Genomic DNA, 26689 nt, shown 5'->3' on the forward strand with positions numbered 1-26689 from the left:
ACTATTATTAATCTCCATTAGAGGATCAAGTGATGACTGCAGCTTCTCTCGTTCCCTACGACACTTCTCCACATTGCGCTCTACCGCATCAATTAAATTTTTTACCTTCTCGGAGGTTTCTGGACGTTTAAAGAGAGGATTTTGATTCATAATTCTCTTTTTGCTAGCTATTTAGATTAGTACGCAAAGTTAAAATTTGTTCAAAGATGTGATTATCACTCACTGCTTATTATACAAAAAAAATGCTCACGTGTGAATCTATGTAAAACAACATTTTCTGTTACACCTACAATGTAGGTCTCTAAGACTCAAAGCTCATAAAGCTCAAAGTGACATCATAAAGCTCAGAGTGACAACATAAAGCTCAAAGTGACATCATAAAGCTCAAAGTGACATCATAAAGCTCAAAGTGACATCATAAAGCTCAAAGTGTATCCATAGCAACTATGAATAAGTGACATCATCACCGGAATGTTTGGAATTCAGACGACACCACAACATTCCAAAGGAATTGGTGTTTTCATCGCCATGGTAACCTATAGCTAAGAGTGTAGAATTGGGAGCTGGACTTTTAAATTATAATTCATATAATTTAAAATATATAATTTTTATAATTTTTGAATACTTTAAAACACATTCAACACATTCACTGCTTGTTCACTCATCATGTTTGTCTAAAAGTGGACCAGAACATTGATTCTGTGAACAGACTTTTTGATGGGTTGCTTTGTCTATAATAAAGCTAGAAAAGTACAGTCAAGAGTGGTGGTTTTACCTTCCTCAACACACAGGCATACTCACTCCTCTCCAAAGAGCAAGAAAATGTTCAATTTAGTGGGGCCCCCTCTATGCTCAGGGGCCCTAGGCAGCTCTGTAGGTAGTGAGGGTTGAAATCAGAGACAGTCCTCTTAGGGCACACTTACAATAGACGTTTTGAACAGTGTCCTGTGTCCCGCACTCACACCTGCACAACCAAGCCAAGGCCTGTCGACGTCATCATGTAGTGCTGTTTGTTTAAATGTCGCTAATAATAATAATAATAATAATAATAATAATAATAATAATAATAATAATAATGCCATACATTTGTTATGCTAATGCATGGATCTATGTACTAATGCTGTAGTGGAGAAAATAAGCCCAGTGGCATAAAGCCTATCTAATACAGTCCTCATATAGTGACAGTGAGGTAATTATATTTTACCATGACTTTAGAGGAGCAGCCCAGTGTTCAAAATCTGGAATGGAGGAAAATTGAAATAGACCATAATGTTTTTTCAATGATTAACTAAAAACATGTAAAGGTATACTCCCCCGATCAATGGACACAATCATATTGCTTTTCCACAATGAAGGTAAAGACCCTTCTGAATGCTCATCCTACCGCCCAATCTCCTTATTACCAGTTGACTTTAAAATTATTTCAAAACTAATTGCAGGAAGATTACAAAAATAGGTTCCACAGCTTTTTACTCCTGATCAGTCAGGTTTCACTGTAGCTAGATATGCATCTGACAATATCAGGAGACTTTTGAACATTATTGACCACTCGACCCTATCAAAAAAACAAGCATTAATTTTATCTTTAGATGCAGAATAGGCGTTTGATGGGGTCGAGTGGCCCTACCTTTTACAAGTATTAAAAAAAATTAACTTTGGGGAAAACTGCATACGTTGGATCAAATCATTATATACTGAGCCCAAAACTAGAATCTCTATTAATGGATCCCTCACAGACTGTTCTGGTCTGACTAGGGGTTGCCGCCAAGGATGCCCTTTGTCTCCCATTTTGTTTAACTTGGCCCTTCGCAGAGACCATAAGATATAACAATGAGATTCCCGGTATCACAGTCGGAAGGATGGAAAATAAGATTTCATTATACGCTGACGACACTGTTCTATTTGCTACAGAGCCTCAAAAATCCATCCTGTTAATAATAGAAGTTATTGAGAAATTTGGAGCTGTATCAGGCTACAGGGTTAACAAAAAACACATGCTTTACTTTTTAATACAAATCTCACTAGGCAACTTAAAGAATTGTCCCCTTTTTCCACAGGCGGGCTGTAATTACTTGAGGGTAAGTGTAACATCTGATCTAAAGGAGCTGTAGTTTGAGTCAAACTTCATGCCACTGCTTAGAAAAAATAGTGAAGAACTAGGAAACTGGAATCTCCTCCCCATTTCACTCCTTAGTAGGATTAATGTAAATAAAATAAATATATTACCTCGTTTTATATACCGTATCAATCATTACCATGTTACGTCGATAAACCATTCTTTAAATCGCCGAATAAACATAACACAATTTATCTGGAAAAAAGGTACACCTAGAATTGCCTACAAAATGCTATTCAAATCCAAAGATAAAGGAGGATTGAAGCTTCCAGACTTTCAATTGTACTACTGGTCATGTCAAACAAAAGCTGTTAGGCTGGCTTGATACACAAAGTGCTCCCCACTGGGCACTCATCGAGAGAGAACTTTGTTCTCCTGTTTCACTGGCTTCATTGCCACTTATTAATAATATAAAAAGGCTACCTCCCATATCAAGTATTTGTGTTGTGTATAACATTTTGTGTGCCTGGCAAGATGTTAAAAAACACTGTCAACTCAACATTCATATCAATGTTAGCCCCACTATCCTCTCAAGCTCAATTGAAAAATCATTGTTGGCAAACTGGAAAAAAATTGGATTAATGCAGTTCCATCAGTTATTTAAACATAACACTCTTTTAAAAACTTTTCCGATTTAAATGAATTAATTTGAAATACTAAATCATGATTTTTATTCATTTTTACAACTGCGACATTGTATTACTATGTTGATTAATCAAAAACATTTGGCAGTGGAGGTCTCAGAGTTAGAGAATATGTTATTAAATTTCAAATCATTGAAGGGGGTAACTCATAGGGTCTAGGGTCTAGAGTCATCTCTTCCTTCTCTAAGACATATATGGCAAAAAGATCTGGGTGTTGAACTAAATGACGAGCAGTGGAGTAAAATTACTAATAGTGTTTTTCTAAAAATGTCAAGCAATAGAATATTAGAACAAAATGATACATTTTTGCATAGAGTATATCTGACCCCACTCAGGATGAGTAAAATGTATGCTAGCTTGTCTCCTAAATGTAACAGACATAAATCTCATATAGGTTCTTATTTTCATATGTTTTGGGAATGTAATCATTTAAGAAAGCTCGGGAATTTAATATACAACTTTACTGTTAAAACTGCCAAAAAGTCCCTTAAGATATCTCCTATAAGGGGTGAGAGGTGGGAGGGCTGTAAAATGTTAACATGGAATAAAAAATATGAATAAAAAATGTAAGATGTAATTGACATGATTTTTCTGTGTTTCTAACAAAATCTAAATAAGCTACAATTTTGAATTTCCACTGTAGAAATGGGACAGTTGTTATAAATCTTTAGACATAATGCAAAACTATTGGGGAGTAAACATTTCTGAAAACTACTGTCCACTAAACCTGCAAATCCAGACTAAAGGTAATCCAAGTTTCCCCATTGAAATACATTTAACTTTTGGCTCCAATTTCCTCCATTTTGGAAATTAGAATTGATTTGTTAAAAAGTTTTTAAAGGATCTATAGGTGGCGTTCACCTTCGATAATTTGATGATGTCATAATCTCAAATGGAGGGCAGGGGCCTATGGGGATGTACTGTTTTTATTTATTTAGTTATTTATTTTATACTGACAGACAAGACGCTAAACTTTGTGCCAGTTTTAGTTTAATGTGGTAGACCCAGTAATTACAGAGATATTAACCATAAACCAGCTCAAATCTTCTGTACTCTGTCAGTCAAACAGCAAATTTCACCACAGAATTCTGACTTCCAGCTCAGTGTCTATATCAGGGGTCACCAAGCTTCTTTGACCTGAGAACTGCTTTATGGGCACTGAGTCATACGAAGGGCTACCAGTTTGATTTTCTCAGTTTGCCTTTAGTTTGATTTTCTCAGTTTGCCTTTAGTTTGATTTTCTCAGTTTGCCTTTAGTTTGATTTTCTCAGTTTGCTTTTAGTTATACATTATTGATAATGATAAATGATAATCAGCGTTTAGCTCTGGGCTTGTTCTGCCCATAGTGCGCGTCCCCGTGGGGAGTGCGCGCCCCCGTGGGGAGTGTGCGCCCCCGTGGGGAGTGCGCGCCCCCGTGGGTAGTTAGTGTAGAGTTTTGTGAGACGTAGTGAAGTGTCCCTCCACATTGTGCTGCTTTGCCATCACCACAGTCGCTCCGCAGATGAGATACGCGCAGGTTTCTTTTACAGTCTTAAATCATTGTGAAAGTGATCTCTTTATTTTCTATTTTCTACCATGTTTTGGAGTAAGAAACTGCATTCAGCGCATCCTCGCAGCGCATCCTCGCAGCGCATCCTCGCAGCGCATCCTCGCAGCGCTCGCGAGCGGAGCACTGGTTTTGTCACGTGCACAATACTGACCTTTGAAGTGAGTAGGTCAAAGTTCACCTTAACTTATCTAAACTTCACATATAATGAACAAATGTTTAAGATATTGTCATTTTTAAATCTATATAAACGCAAGGGTGATTAAAAAAAATAGCAAAAGAATAAAATTAAATTTTAGATGCAGCTCATTAGTGAGTTGTGCTACTTTTAGAACCGGTCTGTGGGTGACTCATGTGGGGCTTGGGGGCGACATGGCGCCCACAGGCACAGGGTTGGTGACCCCTGTTCTATATGAACCCCCTGGAGTTTGAAATAACGCTTGACTCATTTTTGGACTGTAAAACACTTTCTAATTAGATGCAGACAGTACACAGGCCTTTGACAATATTTAAATCCAGACTCAAAACAGTTCTGTTTAGCTGTGCATATGACTTATTCTGCACTCTTCTCTTTTAATGTTATTTTGTATTTATGTTTGGATTTGTGTGATTTATAATGGGTTTCTTATTCTGTAAAGCATTTTGAATTACTTTGTGCATGAATTGTGCTATACAAATAAACCTGTCTTGCCTTGCCATGGATGACTCACCTTAACCTCAAGTGCTGCTTATACCACATATATCTGTACTGGGGAAAGATAGATTTTGCACAAATACATGGGTATAAGGCCATTAATATATGTTTAAATGAATGAATACATTTTTTAGCTGTGTGGCTTTCAATTTATTTAGGCCTAGTGCTGCAAAATGTTGACCATGAGTCCACAGTGATTCTTAAACTAATACTAGACTTTGAAAAGATGATCCTACTTGTAACTATACATTATGGAATGGAAATTGCGAAAGAGTCAAAAGTCGAAAATCAATATCATAGAAAATGAAATCGAAAGACAGACAGTTAATAAATCTATAGATAAAATCTTGTGCATGCTGACAGTGTGGTGTCAAATGGATCATAAACTTTTCTGTCAAACTCAGAGCTGAACGCACAGAGTGGGTGTGGAGGCGATAGAGGTCCTGGCATGAACTAACTTGATTTGACTTTGTGTATTATTCAATTATTCCTGATGCAGTCCGAGAGGAGGCTGGGTAATAGTATTTGAGATGTGTGGATATGAACAAATCCATTTAATCCAGCTCTTTCAGTGAGATATTTATTACAACACAGTGAGGTAGTAATAGGGTTAGTGTCTGTCTAAATGTTTTGAGGTGAAGGACTACACAGAGAACAGGTTACTATAGAAAAGGTAATGAACTGGATGTTGAATAAATGGACCCTGCAAGCTTTTGTGTAAAAATGATTTCGACAGCATTTTGTAAAAAAAATTCTTGTTTCGGACAGCACATAGAAAACAGCATAGTTGGCCTAATTGTTACAAAGTGGAAAAAAAATCACCATTATTATTAGTTAGGTGGTGGGTGACGTCACCTGGCCAAGTTACAGGTCAGATCTGTAGAGTGGCAAGGCGTATGTTTTACCCAATATTTATTTTAGCAATAAAAAACTTAAATTGAAAAATAGAAGATTGTTTGATGACATACAGTAGAAAAATCCAGTCAAAACAATAAACACCAGAAAAGTTACACAGTGTACCTTTAAATGGGCTCATTTTTTTTTCTACAACAGCATTTACAACTCCCATTAAATACCAATGTTCCTGATTTGATGATTTTACAACATCGCCAACCCCACCTTTATAACTACTACTACTGCTACTGAAATGGTAAATGTTCACATTTTTATATAGCGTTTTTCCACCTTCACTCAAAGGGACATCAAGGAACCACTCACCCATTCACACACACATTCATACACCAGTGTACACACACACTGATACCCTGATACTGTACAGAAGCAGACACACACACACATGGGAGGTGTACCAGACCAGTGACTGCTCCGTCAGGGGGTCAAGCTTGGACAGCTCCCATAGACTGACAACCATTCTTCACATACCAGTCCATCAGCGCGGCCTCCCCTCCATGTCTTCATCACCCATGCATCCTCTAAAATGCATCCTCAAAAATGTTAAATGTTTGCATATTTCTACTTATTTCAAACAAATTGTGTCTGTGTAAAGAAGTCTTTGCAGGTAAATTAGCTTGAGTTAAAGTTAAATATAGTGATGCTAATTTGATAACACTACTGAAATCCTACTTTACACTGACCTGTAACAAAAGCTATGCAGCTCACAAGTTAGTTAATTTTGGACTTGTGAAAGTAATAACATCGCCAAGGACACAAGCAGGTGACAGACCCTTCAGTTTAAAATTAACTAGTTTTATTTTCATTTTTAAACACAATATGTCGATGCTAACACCAAAATAGTGCCAGATCAGGTCACAATTAGATTTCAGAGTCATATCACCCAACCCTAGTCAATAACATTACTTCATGCACCTGCTCAGTGAACTACATTGACTCTTGCCTCTGCCCTTCTCTGTCCATTTCCCCCCTGGAGTTCAGGAATGCCACTCGGAGAATTCCAGAGCAAAATTCCTGTCTCGGAATCCCCTCAGAATGTTCTCTCAGATGCTCAGGTTTCCACGGAGATGCTTGTTCACAGTTTCAGGTTTCTCTGTTTGAAATGTCCATAATTCGAGGTGTCAAGGAGAAAGTGTGATGAGGACTGGAGTTTATTGGCCACTACAGACCAGGGACAACAACAACTCACTTTGAAAGAAAAGTTTCATGTAAGTTAATTACTGTATGTTAGCTGAATAGATTTCCTTCCTTCAAATTAAACCATATTCAACCTGATTATTTATTTTCTAAGTTACATATTCTTGTAATATTGACAAAAAATTCAACCAACTCCACAACTTTGCAGTAGTATGTAAGATACCTGCATCTCCCTGTAATCAGCCCCACTCCCTCACACACTGTCACAATGCATTTTCATTACAGTGCGTTGTAAATAAAGAGAACCACAGCTCTTGTAAGCCCCAATCACCCCCACCCCCACCCCCACCCCTGCCCCCTTCACTCACACCTATACATCCACGGGCTGGTCCCCACTTGTTTGGACCACTTGGAAAAACCTCCAGAAATGTACAGAAGAGATTACACAGACAGCAGGTTTAATGCTCCACTGCAGAAGAAACTAAAGTGTGCATACTGGCATTTAACAAAGAGCTACAGGTACAGGCAGGTAAGAGGAGAAAGAGAGGAAGAGACAGTGAGTGAGGGAAAGAGAGGGAGGGAGAATGAAAGAGAGAGACAGAGAGAGGGAGAAAGAGACAGTTGTGAGCGAAAGAGAGGGAGAGTTGGTGATGCTGTGATCCTCCCAGAAAATATATGAAAACTCAGACTTCCTATTGAAAACAGTGCAAAAAACAAAAACTATACTATATATATATATATATATATATATATATATATATATATATATATATATATATATATATATATATATATATATATATATATATATATATATATATATATATATATATATATATATATATATATGTGTGTGTGTGTGTGTGGGGGGGGGGGTGTAGGTGTGTGGGGTGTGTGTGTGTGCGTGTGTGCGTGTGTGTGTGTGTGTGTGTGAAAGCAATAACATCTCGGAGGACACAAGCAGATGACAGACCCTTCAGCATAATAGTTGCATAGTGCATCATTAAGATAAGATAAGATATGGCTTTATTAGTCCCACAGTGGGGAAATTCCAGTATTGCACCGCACAGTTAAAGAACAGAAGGAAAATGGTACATGCAATAAAACAAGATAATAGATAAATAGCTTAAAATATATTTTTTTTTAAATAGACTTAAAAATATACTAAAAATAGACTCTAATATAACATCATTAAGTCAAACCATATGGAGCTAGGGTGGTCAAAAGTATCAAAAATCAGATCCAATCCATACTAAAACTAATATCAAAATTAGATACTCATTTGAGCAGGTATCGATACTAAAAAAGTCACATTCACCTTCCTGAAAAGCTTTAGAATTATTTTGCGCTGTATCAGAACAAGTATGAGACCACACAGACTAGTATACACCCATGGACCACTATGGAACATACCTGGACGACTGAGGGATTGCACAGATTACACACAGAGGCCACATGGTAATATAAAAGAGAGTACCATGATTTAATGTTGAAACTCACACTATATTGTCTAAAGAAAGAGTGATTTTATTATTATTGTGGTATCGGAACTGATATCGAGGAGGGCTTGGCAGCACGGCTAACAAATAAAATCTAAATTTTTTGCACACACTGGAAGATTACAATTTTAATTGATTTTAACTTAAGCCAGAGCAGGGACACTGGAAACTCTTTGCATTTTCATTCTTAGTATATCCTATTATTTAAGAGATTGTAAACTGCCTTCAGTTATATTTGTATAGTTTAGATTTAATTTGAATTCATTAAGTTTAAATTAGAATGAGTCAATTGTTTACTGTACAATAATCCTGCTAGTAAACACCCTGCATAATAATCCTCGATTTCACAATTTTGCAATTTTTCAAACTCTCGATTATTAAAAACACAAATTAATCAAATTATTGTGATTAATTGCCCAGCCCTAGTACTGAGTATCAAGTATATTCCTGAGTATCGAAATCAACTTTGAAATAGTATCGTGACAACTCCATATGGAGCCCAGTTACCCAATAGTTAGAGAAGATTTCTTCTTTGACATGTGTCTCAAGTGTCAGTTCCTGTCCGGTCAGGATGAATCTTCCTCCTCATTAGAACTTCCCGTACTCCCTTAACTCTTATCTCTCCTCCTCCTCCTCCTCCTCCTCCTCCAGTCCTTCAGTAATTAAGGCATCTGGCCCAGCTGTTCATTAAACCGCAGCCAAAATAAAAACTAAAAACAATTCAAGGTCTCGCTAAGAAACTACTGTCTGTCCTCCCTCTGCACCATTCCAACTTCTCCTTCATAGACTTATATGGAGAAAAATCCATTCAACGTTATTCCAGGTGTTCTCTAGTATTCCAAGGTTGCCATGTCAGGAAAAGGGAGTTGTGTTATACTTTGACCCATGCTGACTGCTTTTTAAACTTACTGCATGTTAACGCTTACACATCTGTCAAAACGGTAGACTACTTTGGGCTATGTGGTTCAAAAAAGATGGGGTTTAGCACAGCGGAGATGACAAGTTCAGAGTTGATATGAAGCATGTTTCCATCTTAAACAAAAAAACATGCGTTCTTACTGTGAGTGGGCTAGCCTCTCGATAGACCTGACCTGTAATTTGAATAGGTGGTATCACACGCTTCAATTTAGTTTAATGCCATACTGTGAAATGTTCCAGGGCAAAGCAATAACATCTCCATGGAGACAGGTGGCAGAGCTTACACAAGAAAAGTTACACAATGCACTTATAAATATGTCAAAATTATGTTACAAGCCAACATCTGTATTTCATATGGAGTGTATAAAGAAACTAACGCAAGTTTTCTGGTGTCACCATAAACATGTTATTGCTTTGGTCTGATTGGTACAGGTCAGGTCTATGAAGAGGGGACCCCATTCACAGTTAGAATGTACATTTTTAAATGTATTTCTAGAAATACAAACACCTCTAACTGAACAAAGGCATTAGTTAAAGCCACTTCATCAATGTTTCTTCCTGTTAAACCACATTTAACTGACCAGTCGCAAGAGCAGTTTGCCAAGAAATTATATATTTTTTTCCGCTTATACTTGATAGAACTGTCCCTGCAGTATTAGATCACGTGCAGTGTTGAATGGATACAAAGTATAAGGAGGTTGATGGTAATGGCTGAAGACATAAGGAGGGTAATTCTTTCAGGAATTTGTAAATCCTTGAAATTTCTCTCCTGCCTCCCGGTCACTGCCCTGCCCTTGGGTTTTCACAAGACAGAAGCACTACACTGCAAAAAACAAATATAGAAATGAGCTTAAATTTATTTTTACTTAATTATTTATAACATTAATCTTGAATTGGGTAGTGTTGACTTAGAAATAATTGTTGTAAAATAAATAGCAATTTGAATGAGCAAAACTATATTGGATCCAGTCAATACGATCAAGAAATCTTATAGTAAATCTAAACTCAAAACCACCCAATAAAAATGTAATTCAAGTTTAATTTAAAGGTACACTATATGTCACTTTTCTGGTGTGGAGGAGCTGAACATCTACCTGTAAGACAATGTTAGTGCTTTCCCAGGAATATTCCACAGAATGGCATTTTACGTATCTATCTCCATGGAGACAAGCATCTGTAACCCCATAGCAGGTTACACAGCAGATCAGTGGTGAGGTGACCCCTCTCACAGTAAGAATATACTGAAGAAATAAAAACAGCTATAACTGAATAAATGATAGATATGTTTAACACTATACTGTGGAACATTCTTCATAGAGTCACACACTTTTTTTACGTAGTGCAGAAAAATTTATCATTGCATTATTTCTTATACTCTACTTTACCAAACTGGGCATCAATAGACGTCATCAATAAATCCATGGGTCTTTTAATCCATGGATAAATGCAGTCAATTAGCAAAATTAGTGGAAAAAAGTCACCAAATCTGGATCATATGTTGCTTGAATTGTCAATATTCAAGATTATTATAGGCCTGTCATGATAATTACTATATCGACTCATTGTTCAATATATGATACCTGGAACAGCATATTTTGGGGCTCAATATTTAGGTCGTGGGTACATTTTCTTTGCAATAAAATGGCGATTTTAGAAATTCTGTTGTACTATGATAAGAGTTGAGCTGTAGATGGTAGACTAAAGCGCAGCTCAGGCCTTTTAATTAATTGTGTATTTTAAAATAGTTTTACGGGGAATACCCTGCTTTGTATCAGTGGCATAAAGTAGTTTCAATATTATTGTTTATCGCAATATTTATCTGTAGCAATACATTGTGCTTCCAAATTGTAATCGTGACAGGCCTACAAAATGTTAAAACACTGCTTGCACAAAGACAAACTCATAAATTACATTGTGTTGCCTGTGACACTGTTAAAAGTACATGTTGTGAATGGGTGGTCTTATGGTGAGTTTCCACTTCCCCGGGCCATGCTGTAATGTCGGGCAGGACTGGATCTGTTCTGGAGCAGGTCTGTGGGGCCCTGTGTCCTCTGCACCCCTCTAAGACAGTAGTACATCACCAGTACATACTTTACTAACATACAGGCTGGCTAAGATAATTTCAGCATTTAACTCCCTGGAAGTTCCTGGAAAATATTAGGGCATTTTGAGATGAACTGAGATGGACTGAGATGGATGAAACTGAACAACATATAGATTAGAAATATGAACTAAATGCTTTCATACCAGGTGATTTTTTTATGGTTCACCACTTGAACTATTCAATTGTTGGATGAGATATAGATTTCATAATGACATATTATAATAATACTGTAACATTTCGTAATATTCAAAAGTAACTACAAGCAATCCTTATAATCAAAGGATACACAAATGGACCACAATGCAATGAAGCGACTCAAATGTGCCCTAAAAAAAAACAAAAAAAAAACGTGCAAAGCTGAGATTCCTCTCTCAGCTCGTACACAGACATGGTTTGAGTGGAGAGGAGCTGTTGACAGACAGCTATGTGCTTCGCAGGTCTACAAGTATGTCTTTTGGAGTGCATGGTTCAATGACGCTGTACAGTACAGAGGAGCACAGCTGTTGTATACAGAGCCTGTCGTACTGTGTGACATAGAAAAACCAAGCAGCAACACATTTGTTTTTGCAAAATATCATTCAAGTAAGATATACATATTTGCAACAAGTAGTTTCCAAAAGACCACTGTACTACTCAGTTTACAGTATCACTGTTTGGTTGTACTTTTGTTCTCTGCATTTGACCCATCCTTCAATCAGTTGAGTTTAGTGGCCTGTCAGGAGCAAAGGACTACTACAGTATATACAGTACTATATACAGCAGTAACTCTTCATTCACTCCATACTCAGTGCTGGTATGGTAATTAAATGTCTGCCTGGATACCAAGGCAAAGCTGCCAATTTGTCAGCAACTACTCACACACTATGGGTGGGGAAGTGCCTTGCTCAAGGGCAGAACAACAGTATGAACTGGTCGGAACAGGATTCGAACTGCTGGCCTTCTGCCACCCCATGTCCAGCTCTTGGTCAGATGGTTGAGGGATTCATTTATGCCTGTTTTAAGTCATGCTGCAATCATCTTATGCCCATACCACCCTGACAAAAAACGAATATGGTTAACTAGCCAGAAGCTCACTAAAGTAAGGCCTGGCTATGATTATAGATAGACCAATATATCGAAAGATACATTGGCACGATATTTGAACTTTTTGGTGTACCAGCTATCGGAATTACAGGCTGATATTTTGTTTGGCCCAACAGCTTCTAAATATGCATAAAGAATATATGGAAAAAGCTTTATCTGAACACTTTAGGACAAAGTGAGTACTGCAAAAATGTGTAGTAAAACAAGGTCATGGATACTAAAATCAAATTACATAATTTGTGGACAAATTACCAAGATCGGTGCCACATAGTGGCCGAAATAAATCAGCAGAGCATATTGACCATCAGTTTCTCTGGATTGGACACAAAAAAAATAAAAAAAATAAAAACAAATATATATATATATATATATATATATATATATATATATATATATATATATATATATATATATATATATATATATATATCGATTTCTAGTTATTATTACACCTACCATGGCTACCAAACAAGCTTGAAATAAGGTAAAATTAAATAAATATACTCCCAAATATGGCATATACAGGTGTTTTAAAATCTATTCATACTTTCTCATTACACATATAGTCACAGTTTAAAGGTTGAACAATATGAGCCTTAGTAAACATAAGATGGGCAGTGAATGTCTTAATCATGTGGTCAGCCTCTGACCCATGGCCCAGGTCCATTCACACTTTTATGAGCAAACCATGAGAACATGGCTCATGTTTGCATACCTCCTCGCAAAGCCATTTTGTGTTTGTTCTGAGGAGGGGGGAACATTCCTGCTAAAGCGACACCAACTAGCTAACAAGTCCAACCAACAACTAAACTGAGGTAACGTGGGAGATGACTCATGTACAAAGGTAAAAAATGGAAATATGTTAGTTGGGCCATAAACTACCTGACTTGTAAAATCCTCCAGCTCAAATTTAAAAGTGCACAGTATAATTTTTCAGGTCAAGTTCTGCCATCTGCTAGTCTCCATGGAGATGTTATTGCTGTGCCTGGAATATTCCACAGTATGGCATTTAACTTTTGCATGTATTCAGTAACAGGTGTTTTAATTGCCTCTCTCTCATAATAATCTTACCATTAAATCTTCATATTGTGACATAGACTTTACCACACCTTTAGTCCCTTTAGGTCGAACCATGTTCTTTTAGATGAACCTTTAGTATGACTTCATGTTTCCTGTGCCCCTCCTCTTTCTGTCTCCTGCCCATTCAACCCATCTACAGGAAACTGAAACTCAAATAAGTTGAGGTGAGCTGGTTTAAGCTAATATTGACTCCCCATTTACAACCTCCCCTCCTTCTCCTCCTCCTCCTCCTCCTCCTCCTCTTCCATTGCTACTTCTTACTACTGCACCTTATCGCTTTGTCTCGAATCCAAAAGTCACGGAAATGTTAGATAAGTCCAGTCTGGAAAGAGAAGATACAGTGAGATAATGGAGTAGGTTTGGCATTCTATTGAAGACAAGGACAAAGGAAAGAATGAAAGTTAGATTAGCAATTGAGGAATTCTTTGAAATGTGTGTGGAGTTAAATCTGAAAAGGAAAGACACAACAGTCAAAGACAATGCAATCCTAAAGAGAAGCGGTGGAACAAGATCTAGTGCCACAGATACAATTGATAGAAGATTGTAAATAAATGCACAACTGCACAATTTATTTATTATACACAGTGTCAAAATCTCTTCTCGAGGAGTCAATCTCGTGTTTTGAGGAAATGGTGTCTTGTCTCATCACTGAACTTGTAGTAATGTGGAGGTAATTACTACATGTTCAAAAATTCTAGTAATCTATTAGCAACTTTTTAATGCATGTTTAAAATGGGCATTTCATGGTCATAGTAAGTTATATCAAAATAAGTACAAAACAAAAAGTGTACTAGTGACCTTCCGGGGGGTCGTGACTTCAGCTGTTTTGAATGTGACGGATAATGACAAACCAGCCGTGGTAATTAAAGGGGAGTGAAGATGCCTGAGAAAAGCAGACGAAGAGGAGAAAGAGGAAGAGAGAAAGAGAGAAAGAGAGACGGGAGAGAGAAGGACCAGCTGGAGATATCCAAAACAGTCATCTGAACTCAAATGTCAAAACCAGAGTGACATTATCAAAGAGAGGAAGTAGTTAGAGAGAAAAAACGCTCTACACTTGTCTCGACTTATCACTACAAGAAACATACTGAATTGTAGTAAAGTAGTACTGTAATCAAATTGTATCTCAAGCCTCTAATCTCACAAATATGCTGTTAATATATTGCACATGAGAAGAAGAAGAAGAAGGTGGTGATGATGATGATGAACAATAATATAATGCCATTTATTAACAAACATAATTGCCCGATTAATAAAAAATTTAAATACAGTGTTTTGAATGATTTGGGAAAAAAAATAATAATTGGCCTTACTACTAAAACGATAATTATGTATTCATATGAGTAAAAAAAAAAGAAGAAAAAAAGACTAATATTTATGTACTAAATCTTGTTGCACTCGTCAGGCATAAAAACAGAACCTGTCAATCACAGGTCAAAGGTCAGAGGTCATTGTCAGACTCTACTTCACTTCCTGCTGCTTTGAACTTTGCTGTCATTCATCTGTGACTTCAACAGGGCAATTTGTACTTTCAAAGACCATACTTAGGCTTATATATAACACAAATGTACCAAAACAATGTATTTTTTTTATTGATATATTTCATTTTTACTATTACTGTCAATTTCTTTTATTTTACCACATTTTTTGTTAAAGGTTGTGTACTTTTTTTTTTTTTTTGTGGAGAACATTTGCCTTGCCGCAGCACAGATACATTGTATAAGCAGTTCTTGAGGTCAAAACGTCAGCATCTAATTATAAAGCTTTTTACTGTCCTCATGCGTGGTTAGCATACTAGTTTTTGTTAGTTTTACCATGACAATAAAGTCCGCTCTGGGCTCTGAAAATTGGGAAAAGCGCTTAAAACTGTAGTTTGATTGAGATTGATTTGGATGCTCGGACCTCTGCAAACAGTTACAAATGTTCTTTTCTGTTTTCCACTTTGTATGACACCTTTAACTAATATATAATCTCAACCATAAGACCGACCAAACTTCAAACCAGTCAGTCAAACCACTCTTAACTTGTCCAATCGCATTTGCCGGTTTCACCTCTGTCTCCTCTCTCCTCTGTCCTTGTCTTCTAGCGTGCCTCCTAGCTGCTGCGCATCCAATTCTCATTCTCATGCCTCGGACCCTTGAACCCTTCTTTTATCTGCTCCCTGCGGTCAAACTAACGCAAGGTCGGGGCAAGCGAGGAACAAGGGTCAGAGGGGAGAAAGAGAGGATGATGAAGACGGATAAAGACACAAGGACAAGTAGCGTCAAGAGAAGTACTGCTGTGTTGTACTGCATTCAAGGACTTTTAAGGAAGTTAGGGTGTTGTTTTTAAGTTGGTTCACTTTATAGCACATTGAGTTGAATATTAAAATAACTTTGAATAGAATAATATCAATCGCAAATATAAATCAGATATTTCTCCCAAATCATTCAGCCCTATTATCATCCTTCCTTCATCAGAGCGTGCTGTCCTGTTTTAAGGACTTCAAACCACTTTTCCTGCGTTTTAATGAACTCCAGAGTGTTCCAGTGGAGGACTGGAGCCACTTGAAGGTTCTTTCAGCTCAGGCCTGTTTCCTCTGTGTTTGTGCACATGGAGTTAGAATGGACCTCTTGCTCTCATTCGCACAATAGTGAGAGGAGAGGGGTACAGGGATCCTTTCTGAATGTTAAGTGATGGGGAGGCTGTATCTACAATAGCAGCCGGCACAGACGAGCTAACTGCAAGACATGACAATGGCACTCAAGACAGCAGATGAGGAGTGTTAAGCAGATTAATGTATAGCTAATATGGATGAAAGCAGAGAAAGTGTGTGAAAAGAAACGTTAGGTGGATTTCATTTTGCCATTTATTTCTATATTATGGATAAAGTGTAGCTGTGTAATTAATCAAATCATGATCCAATTGTTTAAAATTGTTTTTAAATGGAAAGGTCAGCCTACCCTCTCACAGTAAAAGCATGTGGTTTGGAGAAGAGGTCAGATTTTGAAGTAGGAATGGGAGGATAAACAAGAATATCGTTTATCGTGATAAAAAGGGCAGAAAATAATCGTTCGTGGGTCGCCAACAAAGGCAATCGCCATTATATCACCATGTTCTGAAAAAAGATACTTATCCACAGAGGAGTCGACAGGGTGGGACAAAGGGGTCGGTTGTCCCAGGCCCCAGAGTCTTAGGGGTGCCCAAATTTCTGTCGAGGGCCCTGCTTTTCCATAATGTTCTCCAAAATACAATTATGTAAAAGTTGCTTAAACATGGAACTCATCATAACATTAAAATTATAATGATTCATATCTATACAATTTTTTAACTGTCAGCAACTTCATTATCATGATATAATCGTTAATCGAAATTATTTTGGCCATGATAATAGCGACGTAAAATTTCAGTATCGTTGCATGCTTATTTTGAAGGAACTTTTTTTGAGTTAAAGCAACATTGTGTAACTGTAGCATGTCATCTGCATGATTCTATGAAAACGGATAAAACCATACTTTTAAACATTCTCTATGGATAAGTTTAATGTCAAATTTGTGGAGATATAAACCCACTCGGAATAAGCGTGCATGTTTTTACAACAAAAATTTAGTGCAATAAAGACAGCCAATTTGTAAATTCATTTCTTTGTTTAAATTTACATGCTGGGGTTTAAAGTGATTTAAAAGTACGTCTTCGTTATGTTTAAAAAAAATGTAAATATAAAGTCATCTTAAGTTTGTTTCTTACTTAAAAATCAGAATTCATCAATACAAGGTTTATAATGTTTTTTGCCATATTGTCTTGCCCTAGTGTGCCTTATGTATTTCTAATAGTGCAGACCACATAAATTCATAAAGTTAAAACTATATATCGTTTCACTTTTTTGTTGACCCAGACTGACCCACTATCTTATTCGTTTGACTATAAAAACCTAGATGCCCCGTCGAACTCTTGCTTTCAGATAAACCCCAGACAGCGAAACACATCCAGTCTTGTTGATTTCTCCATTTTGTGCCAAATGGTTGGACCCAGAATAGTCATGTCTCCACTATCACACAATGAGCTCATTCACTTTGCACATCACCGGATTTGAATGTGCGATAGGCTCTTGAGTTTTTCCTGTACTTTTTCCCCATAGGCCTGGCTCTAACACCTCTTTAGTTGGGCCTAATCTAAATGTCACAATCTGAGCAGAAACATGCGCCCTCCAGCAAGACCTGCTTTCTGAGTCGTGCCAAAACAAATCCCATGTCGGTATTCCATTTCCATTGACAAGAAGATTTATATTGGCTTGATTTCTAAAGAGGCTAAGCTAGCAAAGTAATCCAAGAAACTATCCGTATCAATAATACAAAGTTATTATCTTGAATGTATGTACGGCATTAAACAAATCTATAGTGCATATCGTCCTAATATACAGATCTGACTTGACTCTGACTTAGCATGATCTCATAGCATCACCTGCTTGTCTCCATGGGGATAGATAATTTTAATGCCATACTGCGGTACATTCTAAGCAAAGCAATAACATCGCAAGCAAGTCCCGCATCGTTGACGAGTCACATAGTGCCCCTTTGACAATAGTTAATGGCATGGTTTAATCTTATAGCATTTATTTATTTGTAACCAACTTTGCCAAAAGTGAAAGTAGAATTACTTATGTAACTTTTCTGGTGAAGGGCCTGCCATTAATTAGCCTTGGATATTCATCAGGCCAAGTTACAGGTCAGCTCTGTGGAGTAAGAATGCATTTTTCTCTGTGGATTTTTTAGCAGTAAAACACCAGTAATTAAATGAATGCAAGGTGCATAGGTTTAATGCCATATTGTGGAATATTCCAGGCAAAACAATAATATTTCCATGGAGATAAGCAGGTGGCGGACCGCTCACTGCAAAAGTTATGCAATGGACGTTTATAGTAGATTGTATTACCTGAAAACTGTCCAATCCTTTGATTACAGTCCGATTTGCCTCTCTAAACCTATTTTCCCTTTCACTTGACAAATAGAAAGAGCACAGTGAGGGACGACGTTTGACCCAGAGCAGACACAGGGACGGGGGGACACAAGGGGACAAAACATTCTGCTGGGGTCTCATGTGGGGTTATGTAAGTTTGTCAGGACATGAATGACTCAGGACTTTAGCAAAAAGCTTTAATGAAAAATCTTGCAAAAAATGTATAATAACAAGAGTACACATACAAATCCTTTCACAGTGTAGTTCTGAGCAATCTCATTTCGTATTTTAAAAGGAGATACATGAGCAATGAAGCTAAAGAGGTGGCTGCAAGTTTACACAAGCATCATTAGGAGTTAATCTCATGGGCTATCCTTAAACTTTTTTATATTGTTTCTTTTAAACTTACATACAACTTTTGGACCATGTAGAGGACAGTGTAGTTATAAGAACCACAAGAAAAATGTCATTAAAATATGTCACGTCTATATTCAATAGGAAATAATAAATAAAATAGTACAACTGTTGAGGTGACACTGACAGAATGATAAAAATGTATGCAAATATTAATGTTGATGGTATTACTTTTGTCTCCTTTTGCATAAGTACATACAAAAATGTTATATTTCTATCAATCCTATGACAACGCTTAGTTTACTTAAGGAGGTGGTCTATAACAGACAACCTCACCTGAGCAGTATGCGTTCCCTCACTTCCCAGTCTGGAGTACATTCCGGGCCTAAGCCAATATTGTTCCATAATAATAGGCCGTCAAACCAACTTCCTGGCTCCATCTGTCATCTGCTGCTTCTTTCCATAGCCCTGTTCACTTTTTCCACCTGCCGCTTTGTCTCGATGTGTACACACATGCAACTCCTATTGTTGATGGATGGCATGGGCCCGCACAAGAATAAGCTTGGCTGGAGATAGCTTAAGGCTTATTGTCAAATTTGTAAACATTTTTTTTTTTTTAGATTTTTTTTTTAAGACAAATGGAATAATATAACTCACAATCTCTTAATATGACAATGTATGTGTTTATTTGGATCTTTTTTTTTTTAATGGTCTGATAAACCTTGCTTTGACAGCCAGGTTAATTATGTTAAACAATGCATTCATAATCTGCACATATTAATATCAAAATCTATAACATTAACGTTAAGGTACATTTTATTGTCCCTATAGGGAAATTTGTCCTCTGCATTTGAACCATCCTTCATTGCATCTGGGGCAACCTGTCTGGAGTACCGGGCTACAGTGCAGCACCCGGCGGACCCGACTCCAGATTTAGAGCTAGGCTTAGTAAACTCATAACTGGGGGATATCATACTACGAGGATATGGACTATAATGCAAAGAATAGTTGATGCTGAATTTGTTTCATAGCCAGTTAGCTGGAGGCAAACTGCTACTGTGTCTTGTGCTACTGGGCAAAACACTTCAACTATATACAGTGGGTAAGGAAAGTATTCAGACCCCCTTAAATTTGTCACTCTTTGTTAGATTGCAGCGATTTGCTACAATCACTAAAGTTCTTTTTTTTTCCTCATTAATGTACACACAGCACTCCATATTGACAGAAAAACACAAAATTGTTGCCATTTTTGTAGAATTATTAAAAAAGAAAAACTGAAATATCACATGGCCATAAGTATTCAGACCCTTTACTCAGTATTTAGTAGAAGCATCCTTTTGAGCTAATACAGTCTTGAGTCTTTTTGGGAATGGTGCGACAAGTTTTTCACACCAGGATTTGTGGATCCTCTCCAGTTCTGTCAGGTTGGATGGTGAATGTTGGTGTACAGCCATTTTCAGGTCTCTCCAGAGATGCTCAATTGGGTTTAAGTCAGTCTCCATGTGGGCTTTCACGTGTCTTGTACTGAGGAGAGGCTTCTGTCGGGCCACTCTGCCATAAAGCTTGGACTGGTGGAGGGCTGCAGTGATGGTTGATTTTCTAGAACTTTCTCCCATGTCCCAACTGCATCTCTGGAGCTCAGCCACAGGGATCTTTGGGTTCTTCTTTACCTCTCTCACCAAGGCTCTTCTCCCCCGACTGCTCAGTTTGGACAGACGGGCAGGTCTACGAAGGGCTCTGGTCGTCCCAAATGTTTTCCATTTAAGGATCACAGTCTGTGCCTTGCCACAATTTTGTCTCTGAGCTCTTCAGTTGGTTTCTTTAACCTCATGATTCTCATTTTCTCTGACCTGTACTGTGAGCTGTAAGGTCTTATATACACAGATGTGTGGCCTTCCTAATCAACTCCAATCAGTTTAATCAAACACAGCTGGACTCCAATGAAGGTGTAGCGCCATCTCAAGGATGATCAGAAGAAATGGACAGCACCCGAGTTAAATATATGAGGGTCACAGCAAAGGGTCTGAATACTCATGGCTGTGTGATATTTCAGTTTTTCTTTTATAATAAATCTGAAAAAACTTCAACTATTTAGCGTTTCTCTGTCAATATGAGGTGCTGTGTGTACATTAATGAGGAAAAATTTTACTTAAATTGTTTTAGGAAATGGCTGCAATATAACAAAGCGTGATAAATTTAAGGGGGTCTGAATACATTCTGTACCCACTGTAGTCCACTCTGATGTAGCTGGTTGTGTCAGAAAGGGCATCTGACATAAAACAAACTACTAAATTAACATGAAACTAGTTCTTTTGTATGTAACAAACAACTGGAAAGATAAGAAAAAAAGTAAACTTTATGTAAGCCTTTCACTGTGAGGAATTTAGATGACATTTTCATAACATTTACACAAAAGGTCAGTAATATAACCCCAAATTTTAATATTCCCTATTTGGTAATTGGTAATCATGAACTATAACACTCTAAAATGTAACCTAAAACATTAGCTGAAATCGTGTCTATATATGTCCAGGGATCCTTACTAGATTACCACCCTTTCTGATGTGTGTAACTCGTCAGTAGCTTCATTGTTTTGAGAGCATGTAGTCACTTGGTGCCAGTGTCTGTGGATGGAACACTTCCTCTCATTGATGTGGTGAATGTCAGGCTTGCTTTCTACTGTACCAGCCTCCTCCTCCTCTTCCTTCTCCTCCTCGTCCTCCTCCTTCTGCTTTTTGGTGCAATTGGAAAACCCCTGCAGTTATAACAGAGGCCAAGTCCTGACAAGTTTATATGCCTATAGTTAATGCAAGTTCAGGATTTTGCATTGCATTTTTCTATTTGGTGCAGCCTGAAGATTTTTTTTTTTAATATTTGTATGCATTTATTTATGTACGGGCAAGGTGAGTGAAGTGTCTTGCCCAAGGACACAACAACAGTATGCGGTTGGTCTGTGCTGGCATCAAACAGCAGCACTTTGAGTTGGTGGGTGAAAATACATCATCGGAATTTACATCAGATGCCCTTGCATGCATATCCTTCAGAACTGATCCATGATTGGGGATGGTACAGTGATTACCAGTGCCATAATAGGCTTGTATTGCACTTTAATAAAAGCTTCTGGTGAAAAACAACTTTTGTAGCCACAGCTGCCCTGATACATGGAAGGGTGTCTGCCAATCGCCACCTGCACTGCCCTCAAAACAATTTTGCTCAAGAACAAAACAGTAAGTATAAGTGGAAGCTTGGATTCAACCACCTCCTTTTCAAATATTAGATGTAAAGTTGCACTATGTACTTTTTCATGTTTTTGGGGTCCTGTTAGGGATGGGACAGTAAGCAATAATATGGTTTTGTAATGATAAAAAGGGTAGACGACAATAATTCGTGGGATATTTTATAGGATTGTGATAATCACCAACAAAGATAATCACCATTTTATCACCAGAAAGTGCAGAACAAACCTACTTCTCCCTGACGATCTCTTCTAGATCATTGTTGCTGTCACTTAGAACAAAGTACAATACTATAACAGATAAATATTGAACTTATTCATACTTTTAAAATTATAATTATTAATATCCATAAAATTTTTAAACTGTCAGCAACTTTAATAATTACATAATCATAAATCCAGTTATTGTGGCATGATAATTGTGACACATTAAAATATTATTGCTTTGCCTGGAATACTAAAAAAAAAAGAAAAAAAAAAAAGCTATGCAAAGTTACATAGTGCATCTTTAACTAACACAGAATGATAATGTAGGATTGTAGGAGTAATGTAGGTGACAATAATTAAGAAGGTACTAGGTTAGATAAAAATAAAAGATAGAAAATATTTATGCTCTTTCTGTGCTTTGACCAAGTTCCAGTGCCAGTTTTGGCTAATGGGAAGTCCTGATAAAGTCAATCATGTAGATAAGATTTTTATAACTCCACACACAGGCCACACACAGCAGTCATTTATCATGTTTCAGGATAAATTAAAAATAACTGTTCAGTCTTTATATGTGACACCATAGAAGTGCAGATCGATTCAGACTACAATTGGATGTTTACAATATTCACACTGACTTGCTAAAAGAATTAGTAATACTGATGCACAAACTCTAGATAAAGTTAAAATAACTTACATCTGCATCTGTACACAATTTTAAATAAAATGCTGCCAAGGAAACTCCAAAAATGAGAATAATGTATCTTCCATCTTTACTTGTCAAGGATCCACAAGTATCCACAATTCTAGTGATATTTACTTGGCAATCGCAAAAGTGCTAACCACTCTGCTACCATGCACACTCATTGTTGTGACTCATTTTGTTTGAACTGTTTTTTTTATTGTAAACTCATAACTCTTATCTCCAACCCCCCTCAAGGCTAAAAAAGAGGAGACAGTTTCAACATGTTACTTTCAAAATGTCTGACAACAAAAACATGGAAAAACTCTTGAAGGAAGAGTTGAGATAGACAGACAGCAGGGTGGTGATAGGAGGAGTCTAAATCAGGCAGGGTTATCAGGGGAGATAGGCTCATGTGACTTAAGACAGAGATGGTCAATTTGTAACAACTAGAGGATTGGCAAAGTACACTGGATACAACTAAACAGTCTTTGGTTAAATGTAATTGGATAGATATCAATTATTGCCAATAAAAGTAGATGCTAGGCCAAATTCTGATTAAGCCATCTGATGTAATGTAATTCGAGACAAACTGGTGTCCCATCACTTAGAACGTATGTGTCAAACTCAAGGCCCGTGACAAAGTAAACTAAAAGGTATGGTTCAGGAGATACACAGTTAAACAGCCATTTTTTCATATCTATGCAAATCCATATGCAACATTTGTAACTTGAATAAGTAATAAATATAGGAACGGTTAATTAACAAGATTAAAAACTAGTTGCATTTATTTTACATTACATCTGGCTCTTTGAGAGCAGCCATTTTGTTGATGTGGCCCTCTGTGAAAATGAGTTTGAATTTCCTATAATTTTAATCTTAAAGAATTATCCAGAGACTAAAATGTAGATGTAGTCTATGCAATAATGGATGCAGAGCTGGTGCAACACAACAGCCATAGTGTGGATGTGATCGACTAAAAAACATGCCCTGCCTATCGATTAGTTGATTTATCGTGGCAAAAACACAACTAACTGTAAAAATGGTAGATTAACTCCTAAATCTTGAGATAACTCACACCATACATTCAAGTCCTTAAACACCAAAATAAAATGATCAGTACAAATTTAGGTCGACTAAGACACCATTGACTGATTAATCGACTAAACAGCTAAAGACCTACAGCCCTAGTGGGGACTCAACCACCAACTTTCTGGTTAGTGGGTGAAACTTTCAAATAACTATAAACCACGTACAATAAAAACATCAAACGCCATCAAAATTTTGGATATGTAAAAATCACTTTGACTAAAAAAGGTAAGATGTGTGGCTTTTAAGAGAACAACTAGCTAAAATAATGCAAATGTTCACATACCACTGCTGTATTCTATAGTCTGAGAGTATGTGATTTAGATGGAATAGGTAGATGACTAATGTTAATATGCTAATAATCCATAATGCATTGGTTACTGATATTACCATGGCGATGACATATAAGTCACAACACACATTAAGTTTCACTACCTTTACATTGCTGCAATACTGAAACCTACTTGAACCATAAAAACACAGTAGGTTTATTTTACTGCTATTATTGCTCATTGACTTTGGACTTGAGCCTAGCAGGTGACAGATAACAGCACGCTCATAAAAACTCCACTGGATATAGAACAGAACTAAGGAAAAAGCGTAGGATGTCCCAAAAATAGGAATCTTTACAGAGTGGGAAAAAGGGGTAAGGCATAGGGGGGTGAGGGTGTAATTTAACAAGCCTGTGAGCGGGCCGGGACAGGTTAACTGGCATTCCTATCTGGGACTGGGAGCGCGGTAGTCAGGTGGAGGTGCCCCAAGCCCACCTACATTCTTTAGGACAAAAGTAAGACCGCTGCTGCCTCCCCTCCCCCAGAACATAAGCGGCAATGGGTGACAGGGAGGTAGAAGTGGTTCAATAGCTAGAGAGGGCTTAAAATGCATTAGCTGGTGTATTAGTAAGTGTAATATAACAAATAGGAGTGTATGGAGTGATATTTACCCTGCAGGGCTACCATATACAGGTTCAAATATGGAAAAAGTAAAAATTTTTAAAAGCTGAACAAGGCTATAGGAGATCAAATTTCTGCCCTTCATCATTCATAATACTTAAAGATGTACTATATGCATTTTTTGGTGGGGTGTGCACTATCTACTTGTCTTCATAAAGATGTTATTGCTTTTACATTAAACTTATCCATCTTCCAGGAGACACCGCTAGGCCACGTTATAGGTCTGATCTACCGAGAGGCGAGTGTGCTTAAAGTACAAATACTTGTTTTTCAGTGTATTTGCTAACAACAAAACACCTCTAATGAAATAAATGTAGGATAGATAAGTTTAGTGTGATACGGAGATAAGTAGGTGGCGGCCCCCCAATAAGAAACGTTACATAGCACACTTTTAATTTGAATCATCAGTCAAAGCCAAAAATCAGTACTAAGCCAGAACCAAAATTAGGAAAATCAGGACTAAACAAAACCAAAAATAACAACAATTGGCTTTAAATTAAAATACAGGAAACTGAAGACTTTCAACGCTATGCTCTATATTAGCTAGCATGGCCTCCTTACAACTTGAGAACAATAGCAGAAATACCTTGTGCAGGTGTATTTGGCTTCTCTACAGTTTTCCCATATTGTTGTGTAAAGATGGTTCATTCATCATTTCATTGGTGCCACAAGGTAAACAAGCCCATAAAAGGTTTACTGGCTCCTTCATTCACAAAGCAGCCAAGATGGAGGGATGCAACAGAGAGAGAGAGAGAGAGAGAGTGTGAGAGAGAGAGAGTGTGAGAGAGAGAGAGAGAGAGAGAGAGAAAGAGAGAGTGAAAGAGAGAGAGAGTGTGAGAGAGAGAGAGAGTGTGTGTGAGAGAGAGAGAGAGAGAGAGAGAGAGAAAGAGTGAAAGAGGGGAGAGGGAGAGTGGACAGAAATACTCTCTAATAGGACACAAGGGTCTGGACAAAAAGCCACTCGACCAGAGGACCACCACTAAACACATGTATTCAAGAGCTAGACAAGAGCTACATGCACAGAGAATAGCTGTTCAGCTGTAGGAAAGTGTGCATTGAAGCTACACAGTCTGTTCATTAAAGTTTGTCTGCTACCAAACATATTCAAAAAGGGATATCTTAAAAAAGTACTATTTACTAAGTCAACCAATAAGCCAAAATAGTCAAGTAACTTTATAATTTGGTGCATTACACTACGTATTACATTAACTTCTCAATCATACTTGTAGTAATGGTGAACTTATTTGTGGATGGGCCATTTTGAGTAATTGTCACCATTAAAAGATGAAATATTTAGTTTTGAATTGTTAATTGCTATGGCAACATTGCTCATTTTTATCCCTCTGAAATCAATTTGCAACTACAGCATCTTGAACCACCAGCAATAATACAATTATGCTAAAGCATAAAAGGTAAGATGGCAAGATCAAGTAAGTAAAGTGTTTTGCTCAACGGCACAACAGAACCATGCAATGTTGGTAGCTCATGGGACCACAAATATTTAGAA

The 26689-nt window shown here is 37.3% G+C and overlaps 1 protein-coding gene across 1 annotated transcript in view; it reads right to left on the reverse strand.

Moving 5' to 3' along the window:
- The window catches only part of lama5 (laminin, alpha 5), a 114936-nt gene that overhangs the window by 78666 nt on the left and 9581 nt on the right, over positions 1-26689 (reverse strand). The gene's annotated exons all lie outside the window — the stretch shown is intronic.

Source organism: Periophthalmus magnuspinnatus, chromosome 7 (assembly GCF_009829125.3).
Source record: "Periophthalmus magnuspinnatus isolate fPerMag1 chromosome 7, fPerMag1.2.pri, whole genome shotgun sequence".
NCBI classification, from domain to species: Eukaryota; Metazoa; Chordata; class Actinopteri; order Gobiiformes; family Gobiidae; genus Periophthalmus; species Periophthalmus magnuspinnatus.